This window comes from Zea mays, chromosome 4 (assembly GCF_902167145.1).
Source record: "Zea mays cultivar B73 chromosome 4, Zm-B73-REFERENCE-NAM-5.0, whole genome shotgun sequence".
NCBI classification, from domain to species: Eukaryota; Viridiplantae; Streptophyta; class Magnoliopsida; order Poales; family Poaceae; genus Zea; species Zea mays.
In genome coordinates this window covers 136,981,420-136,989,090 of record NC_050099.1, presented here as the reverse complement: position 1 = coordinate 136,989,090, position 7,671 = coordinate 136,981,420, and positions in this window count along the sequence as shown.

Here is a 7,671-nt window from a genome sequence, read left to right as displayed (position 1 = left end):
GAGCACCCCTATTTATAGACATGGGCTAGGGTTAGGGTTTCTTAGTGGGCCAATTAGGCTAGAATGGGCTTTGCCCAAAACGCTAAATTGGACCGCGCTAAATTATTTACAGAGTAAAAATGCTCCTGCGGAATTCGTCTCTACAGAGAACAGAGCGAAATAGAGTTCGGACGAACGGACGATTGAGCGATTAATTCGACCGAGAGTCTGATTTGATTTCGCTCGAAAATAATTCCCTACGCATGATTCGAAAATAAATTGTCTTGAGATATGACCGGCTTTTGGATTTATGATTGAAAGTGACAAATCGCGACATTTAAAATCATCGCCGATGTTGATTTTTGAATCTGGATCGAACACAGAGGTATTAAGCCGAGTCGGATAAAATTTGATTAGAGGACGACATATTGAGTATTCCATTTGAGAGTACGGACTCGGATAAAATAGTCAGACATAGACCAAGGTTCGAGGAATTGGATTCGGACACAGCTCGACTAGCAACTGTCGAGCGTTTGATTTAATGAGCTTTAGACGAGATTTATAAATCGAGATTGATTATCATGTTTGCATTCGCGCCGAGAATAAAAGTTTTAACATGCTCCAAATTCGGTCTTCTGGGAGACTGAATAACTCCAAATTCGGTGAAATGAGGATGAATGATCTGGATAATCAGAGACATACGTGAGCGAGAAATAGAAATTTTTACTAAGCATCCGAGATTAGGACAAATCTCCCGATATAACACGAAATAGACACATGGGGTGTCACAGATGACTTTCCAAATACAACATGGCTTGGCCTCCATGGCCGGTCTTCGACTTCTTCATTTCCACTTTCTATGTCAAAACTTTCCCTATCGCTGGAATTTTCAGATAATCCAGCCAGCATCTCATTGGTGATTTTCTCCGTATTGGTCTTCTCCATAGCTTCGTAAAACCTGGCCAGTGCAAGGTCAGTGATCTTCTTATCCTCAGCCATTTAGACAGTGGTTGCGCAAATGCCGAAGCTCAAAAGTTAATCGAACTCAACAAAGCAAAGAAGGTTAAAATGGCATGCACAGTACAAGCAGCTAGATAGCACAAAAAATACTCATGACACAGGTCTCTATATATACACTCAGAGCCACGCAGCGTGGTGGGTCCCAAGGCTCCGAATGACTCACTATTCTAGCGAAGGGAAGGTGTTTTTTTGAACTTTCGGCTAAAGGCCTACGTTCACGTCGCAGTCTAAATTTGTTACAAAGAAACAAATCAATACTGCGAGGGCTACTGTTGGGGGCCTTCCTCTTTCGATGGTCCTCAAAAACGCGACTAACCATATGTTTTTAGTATGACATGGATCGTTACATGGGGGACTTCGGCTTAAGGATGAAGGTTTTCTCTCGTGGTAGGGTGAAGATGTAGCCCAAAGGTAGTAAGAATGGACGATGATGCTATAGCCAAAGAGCTTTGGCTTGATGTGATGACGAAGACCAAGTATGATGATAACCGAAAAGGGACAAAGACTATTCAATCCTTAATGATTCGTGTTATACCTATAGGTGAATGTCAAGGGCATAAATGTACTTTTACTTGGGCTGCGTCCCGTGCCTATAACTAGATGAACAGTAGCACTGTACTGTTCACGCTAAATTGTAATCACTCTCCCGCGTATTCACCTTCGAGCAACCCGAAGGTATCAATGTAATACTGATAATGTCAATATTCATACATGTTTTATGAAATGCAAATATGCATGGATTAATGAAATGCAGTTACTGTCTTCATCCTTTTACATTTTCATTCACATATTAAATGATGAAGGTAAGTCCTTCTTGACCTTTGTCTGATGAGCATTATTCCTATGTGAAGATAATGCTTCGGAAGACGAAGGTTCATAATAATTAACAATTATGTTGCCTTGTTCTTGATCTTCAGCATTTGAGAACAAGTAACCAACATCATTTCCTTATCGTCAAGGCCAAAAATGTCAATGGTTTCCTTCTTGCTTGGGCTCTCCTCCTCATTTGTTGCCTTGAAGGCAATGGCATGTGGCTCAGTGGAGGAGATGTTCCCGCCAAGTCATCGATGTGCTTGGAGTCCTTGACCATCATCTCATGGCTAAGGAACTTCTAAGTACCTCATTGGTTGACATCTTCTTGTACCAAGGATTCTCACAAATCAACGTAAAAAGAGTAGCATTACAAGAAGTGTTGAACTTTAACAAGAGCTTTATGACTTCATGGTCCATCCACTTCTTGCTCCCAAGGTTGCAGACTTGGTTCGCCAAGGAGTTGAGCCGGTTGTACATCTACTGTGGCCCTTTTCCCTTGTTCATTGAGAACCACCGGAGCTCCCCTTCTAGGAGCTCCATCTTGGTGAGCTTGGTGGTCTTTTCACCTTCATGCGCCATCTTGAGTGTATCCCATATCTCATTGGTGCTCTCCAACCCATTCACCTTGTTGTACTACTCCATACACAAAAATCAAGAAGTATTGTGGTGGATTTGCGGTGGATGATTTGTTCTGCCTCCACTAGGTTGTAGTCCTCGTTGTCTCTATTAGGGATCTCCATTCCTAATTCAACAACATCCCAAATACTTGGTGGAGTGAGTATAATTGACCTTTAATTTTGTGAATCCACCAAGAATAATCCTCACCATCAAAGTGTGGTGGTTTACCTAGAGGAACAGAAAGTAAAGGGGTAGTTGTATTGCGAGGAATGCGAGAGTAATTGAAAGACATTCGACAGTAGCTTAGTTTAACCATCTTTTGAGGATGGTGATGCTTGGAGGTGGATTCACTGCTACTTGAAGACGATGGTGATGTCGAGGCGACGATCTCATAGTATACCACCTTCTTGATCTTCTTCTTCTTGCCATCTCTCCTCTTGTAGTACTTGGAGGACTTGGAACCCGAGTAGGCGAATTCTTCGCCCTTCTCCTTGAGCCTGTATCCCAAAAGAACATCCTCGCTCTTGTGGGATCCCTTGTCTGACATCTCTTTAGGTTGTTAGACCCAAATTAAGAGCTAGGCTTTGATACCAATTGATAGTTTCCTAGAGGGGGTTTAATAAGCAACATCTAAAAATTCAAGACTTAAAAACAAACTAGATGCCAAGCTAGATGTTAGAGATAGAGATAATCGAATCGGAGTTGTAGGGAGAGAGTTCTTGCCAAGTGTGCTCAAAGGATTGCAGAATTAATTTGGTAGCAACACTCAAGGATATGAATTAAGATTCAAGCAAGAGAACTTAGGGAGGGTGAGAGGGAAGAACAAATCACAAGCAAATGCAAAACACACAAAGAGAGACATGTGATTCGATTTACCGAAGTTCGGTTCTAAAGAACCTACATCTTTATTGAGGTGTCCCTAAGGATGTGCTCTCTTTCAACCCCCTTGAATGATTACAACATTCAATCTTAAGCCCTCAGATCTTCTGATGTGAGAGATGGCATCTCCACAAGGCACCCCACAACTCGGAGCCTCTTGCTAGCATTTACAATCAAAAGAGCACCAACACAAGAGCGCAACAACACAACTCCTAGAGCACAGCACAACACAAATGCATATCACAAGCACACTAACCTTCTCTTCACTATAAAAAGACTATCTCTATGCACGTCTACTCAAATGTGGCACCCGAATCTACTGGAATGGCTTGAAGGTGTTGCACAAGTGTTTGGGAATGAAAGCACATCTCTTGTGATTTGTCTTGGCTGGCTAAGAGGGTATTTGTAGCTCAAAAGACCCCAATTAGCTGTTAGGTGAGATTCTAAAAATCTACACCTGCTTCGAGTGCACTGAACCTTTGTCGTATATGTTTGGTGTGCCACTGGGACCTCTTGTTCGCCTGCACTATCAACGGAAAGTTGTCATGTCAGGTGGCACCAGATCAACCTGGTGCACCACCAGACCTTGCAACGTCAGTTGCCATGTCAAGAAGCTATTGGAGTAGCCATTGGAGAAGGAACTAGTCATTGCACTTGACGGGTCTAGTGCACACGGGACTGGTCCGATGTGCTAGACATCTCAACTCTTCAGGAATAGACCTCACTAAATAAGTGGTTAGGTGCACCAGGCCACCGAAGCCCTGTTGAAGCCTTATCTACGTAAGTGGTTCGGTGCACCACCAGACTAGTCTAGTCCACTAGGTCATCGAAGCCTTGAACTGCCTTGGTCCAGTGTGCCACCAGACTGGTCCGATGTGCTGCAGATCTGATGAGTTGAAGTCCTACTTGGTAAATTCTTCTTCATTTTGATTTGGCTATCCATGAGAGAATTCATATGACTAAGATAAACGTATCTAGTGTATATCCAACTAGTCTAAGTCATATTTCTTCACTTGATTGATCCATCCAACTCAGAATCATATTTGGGCTCAAACTAGGCTCTAAATGCACATTTTCCAAAATCCAAACTTTTGAACTCTCTAATATGCTTAAATAAGTTTCTAAAGACATTTAGAACTTATCCAAACTTGTGAACTAGTCATAGCTCATCTTATCCAAGTTTTGCCTATCTAAGCCTTGATTTAAGCCAAATGTTGCATTGAATCCTTCAATTAATTATTATGAACATGCACATATACACCGAGCAAACTTGTTAGATCACAATACTGTGTTGGTCATCAAACACCAAAACCAATATAGAAATGGTATATATCACATTTCCCTTTCAGATTCAATTTTCTAGCAAACTTTTGTAATCATTTTAGGAGCTAAATAATTTAGATTTAAGAATTTTTAATTGAGCCTTTTGTTTAGTGCAAACCTCCTAAAAATTTAACAGCATCCACAAGTTCATATATTGAGGTTTTTTCATCACTACTATCATTATAACTATCATACTCAATAGAAGATGAATCAATTGTGTTACCTTGTGCCATAAGGCATTTGTGAGATGATCGTGAGGTAGAGCATGATGAAGAGCAATGATGGTCATGACTCCTTGGTGGGGCTTCATCCTCACTTGATGAATCCTCCCATGCCTTGATTGTTGTGCATGTTTTGCCTTTGCTCCTCCTCTTCTTGGGTGTGGTCTTGTTTGGGCAATTATCACTAATGTGACCCTTCTCCCCACATGTGAAGCATCCCTTTTTTTCTTTGTTCTTTTTTGTCAATGGTAAAAAAGAAATCCTCCACCTACAGGGATACACCGATTATATTAATCTTATGAATCATCCTCATTACCTTTCTGAACCTTTGAATTGTATCTTCGTCCTCAAAGGATGATGTTGGGGGCTGATTATCTTCATCATCATCGTCATCTTTGTCTTCATATTCCTCTTATTCACTTGAGGAACTTGATCTTTCAACCTTATTCCCCTTCATCATTTTATGGTCTTCACATGTGAAAGCATATGTCCTTGATGAAGCAGTTTCTTCTTGATCCATCTTTTGCCAATTGAAAGGGAAGTGGGCATGAAGCCATTTATATATTGGTTTTGGTGTTTGATGACCATCACAACCTATTGGAATAACTAATTTGCTAAGTGTTTGGTGGCAAAATCAATACACTAAATTTAGAAGACCAACTGCAGAGATATAGCTCAGACTTAGAGAAAAAGATCATTTTAAGTAGGGGATGTACCTTGGGTCATTTGGTTAAGTTTTAAAAGGCCCTAGCAACATTTTGGAATCCATTGGAACTATAGGAAGGTTCAAATGTAAGATTTGGAGTTCTAGAGTTTAATTAAAGCCAAGTCTGAGTGGAGGGGCAAAAGGTTTAAAAGAATAAAAGAGCCAAGACCTATGACTTAGAGTGGTTGAATGGATATAAGATATATTTACCTAAGTCATAGAAGTGCCCAAGACACTTGTAAAATAAAGCCAAGCAAATAAAGCCAAGGATAAAAAATTCAAAGTGTTGCAGCCCACACCGAACCTACAGTAACAGGTCAGGTGTGCACTAGACTAGTCACTGGACTCGGCACATTGAGAGGATGTTTCTAGAATTTTGGTAGATGGGTGCACTGGACTGTTGTAGCGTGCCATCAAACTTCCCTCTAGACTGTGCATGCATAGAGCTTGTTTTCTAGGCTTCGACGGCTGGTGCACTAGACTAGGTCCAGTGTGCACCAGATGCATAATACACCTAATTGGTTGAAGCAAAAGATCCAATGGTTGGCTGATGTGGCAGGTTCGGTGTGCCACCGGACTGGTTTCGTGCATACTGATAGCTGACATCTTTACCCAACTGCCATTGATGGGACAATGCTACAGTCTACAGCGAGAGGTCCGGTGCATCGAACCCAGGTCTGGTGACCAATTTTTGTAGTGGACTTCCAATGGCTATATGGGCAATGGGGCCTATAAATATGACACCAAACAATTGGTATGAAATGGAAGAGCTGAGATATAAGTCATACAACTTAGAGCCACACCTCCAAGCATCAAAGTGATCCAAGTGCTCCAAATAAAGTGGTGTGCATAGTGATAGCCATACTTTGAGTGATTTGCAAGTGAGCACTTGTATTGAGCAACATTGTGGAGTGTGTTTGTGATCTTTGAGCCTTGAATCTAAGCTCCCATTGAGCAAAGTTGTAAAGCAAGCAAGATCCTCCAAGTTGTGGAGAGCCTTGCAGAGACTCTATCTCACCATTGAGCAAAGTTAAAGGGAATTCAAGTTTAATACATGTGATCACTTGAGTGAGGAAAGGGTTGAGAAAGACCGATCCTTAGTGGGCTCCTCGATTGAGATGTAGGCTTCACATCAAACTCCAGCAAACAAATTACCATGTCTTGTGTTCTTTCTTTGCGATTTGTTCTACATCTTTCCTCCCTATGTTCATACTTGCTTTACACTTAATTTATCTTGCTAAGTTCATTTTTGCTCTGAAATTTATTAGCAACACATTGCAAGTATTGTGCTTAAACTTATCCTAGACTAACTCGCCTTGTTCTAACACTTAGAATTAAATATCTTGGATCAAGTTTTGTCATATTGAGTTAAAATTTCAAGTTTCTCTTATTCACCCTGCTCTAGGTGATTTTCACTGATCAATAGAGTCGGGGTCAATTAGCATAAGTCCTCCATATTATGAAAGATGGTGATGATGCTCCCATATTTTTGTTATGGTAGCTAGGAAGTGAGATGATCTTTCGCACAATGTCCGCATCACCTAGCATATTAATCCCAATAGAATTGAGCTCATTAATCTAGAATAAGATTTCATTGAAAATAGCTTGTATTTATATAAAGCTAGGCAATGTTTTTGCTCACGGGCATTGCTTGTGCCATCATGGAGCTCATATAATTTAAGCCAAATTTCATTATCAGCTTTCAATGTAAAAAATTGATTAAATATATCCATGCTAAGAATTCATACAAGCAATTTTAGCACAAACCTTTAAATGAATTTCTTTGTGTTCAGTCGCGGTGAGTTTATCAAGATTACAAGGGGTTTCATCCCATCAAAAGTGACTCTCTAAACACCTAGATCAACAACTCCTAGGATAGTTGTATCCTTGATCACTTTCTTTAACCTAATAATGTTCTGTTAATCACCGTGGCACAATTACGTTAAGCATATGGGACCTAATAGATTACCTAGTTTTTTACCCTACACCTTGCAAACAAATGAACTATTGGGTAGTCTTGCTATTGCTCTACCTGGTTTTGGGATTAGTATTAAATCCAAATTATGATCATGCTCTATTATTATTGTTGGATTACTTATTATTCATGATAAG